We start from the raw sequence: 2,238 nt of genomic DNA on the forward strand, positions 1-2,238 counted from the left end.
TGCTGCCCTATCCACTTGTTATAAATTGCTCAGTCCCAAAATAGGATTATAATCAAAGTTTTCAATTTATTAAAAGAATAGAGGTAAGCAAACCTCTCTGCTGCTTCTCATAAGACCTGTCTTTCAGAACCCTCAACAGTTTGGTTGCCCTTCTCTGGCTGTGTTCCAGGGCCTCGATGTCCTTCTAAGGAGGGGTCCAAAACTGAACACAGTGCTCGAGGTGTGGCCTCACCAGAGCCGAATACAGGGGGATGATCACCTCTCTGCTCCTGCTGGCTGCACTATTTCTAATACAGGCCAGAATACCCTTGGTCTTCTTGGCCACCTGGGCACACGGCTGGCTCATGTTCAGCCGAGCATCCATCAACACTCCCAGGTCCTTTTCCTCCTCATAGTCTTCTAGCCACTCTGCCCTAAGCCTATAGCGTTGCATGGAGTTATTGTGGCCAAAGTGCACGACCCTGATCCTCAGGCAGATCAATACTACCTCCCAGCTTGGTGTCATCTGTAGACTTACTGATCTAGGCCATCAATAAAGACCTTAAACAAGATAGGTCGCAGTACCGATCCCTGGGGGACACCACTTGTAAGAGGATGCCAGCTGGACTAACCAAAAATCTTGGTTAAAAAGTCTGAGGAGAGCCTTTATGTGTTTTATATGGACAATGATTGCAGTGTCATAGGTACTCATGGAAAACATGGGATCGGATCATAGAGTCATATAATTCTTTTGTTCGAAGGGACCTTAAAGATCACCTTCTTCTTAACAGAGCTAAACAAAAGCCTAGACCACAAAGTTTGCCCATACCCTAACCACAGATGTCACACCTTAAACAGAATACCAAACACTCGGTAACACAAAAAACTAATTTTTACTTAATCTTTAATTCAGAAAGGTTAGCCCTAATCCCTAATACCATACATGAACAACTAACACAAAAAGCCCCTCTACCTGTGCATTAACCTACTCACCTTCACCCCCTTTCCTAAACCTTAACCTAAGGTGCTTGGCACCTTGGGGCAAGGCAGGAACCGAGGTTTCTGTGTTGCTACTTGGCATTCAAATCTGAATGTGAGGGGCCATGGATCTGATCAGCTTGTGGGCCACAAGGAGGAGATGGGTGGGGATGCTCTGAGGAGCTCAGCTCTGCCTCAGGATCTCCTGCCCCAGCAGGAGGAAAGTGACTGTGGCAGGGACTGTGAGGTCACTTCTGTCTCTGCACTTGATAGGGCAGCAGCAGGAACGTGTCACAGAAAGGGACTGGGAGGTAACTTGTGCCTGGAGGTGGCAGGTCACCCTTGCCTTCTCCCTGGGAGCTGCACTTTTGGGCTGACAGCTGCCAGTGGCCCTGCTAGGCCAGCACAAGGCACCTGCTTGGCATGCTGACTGGGGGATCCCCTCTGCCTCCAGAGCCAGGAGGACCCAGGCAGAAAGAAGGCCCCAACATGGGTTGTCCTGTCCCTTCTGCTTGAGTCCATGTGTACTGGGTCTGGCTGGAATGTTAACTTTCCCGGCAGCAGCCCATTCAGTGCCGTACTCTGTACTTGTAGCTGGAACAGCAGTGTTATCACACCAGGGTTGTGTCTACTGCTGAGCAGCAGTGGCACAGCATTGGGCCTTTCTCTAACCCTCCTAGGGGGTGGGCAAAAAAGTGAGGAGAGAAACATCACTATGGCAGCTGACCTAAACCAATCAAAGGGATGTTCCATACCATGTGGTGTCCCACTCAGCAATAAAAGGTGGAAACAGGAAGAAGAGGGGAGGGGTGGGCTCTCGTTGGGAAACGTCGGTCCTCCTCTCGAACACCGGCTGCGTGCGTTGAGGCCTTGCTTCAAGGACGTGGTCAATCATCGCTCATTTGTGGGAAGTAGAGAGTAATTTCTTTCCTCTACACTTCCATATAGCTTTCATTTATTTTGTTTGTTTGTTTTCCTCCCTTTTTCCCCTTTCCCTTTTATTTCCCCTTAGTTAAATTGTTTAGTTCATGGTAGTCTTTATTTAATTATTATAATTATTTCCCTTTAATTAAATTATCCTTATCTCAACCCGTGAGTTGTTCTTTGCTTTACTTCTCCCCCTCCTTATCTAAAGGAGGGGGAGTGAGAGAGCGGTTGTGGGGTTTAGCTGCCCAGCACGGTAAAACCACCACAGTCCTTTTTGGCGCCCAACGTGGGGCTCGAAGGGTTGAGATAATAATAGAATTGATTAAACGCATACAACTAACACACTTGCTTGCT

The sequence above is a fragment of the Aythya ferina genome (assembly GCF_964211825.1).
Source record: "Aythya ferina genome assembly, contig: HAP1_SCAFFOLD_29, whole genome shotgun sequence".
NCBI lineage: Eukaryota > Metazoa > Chordata > Aves > Anseriformes > Anatidae > Aythya > Aythya ferina.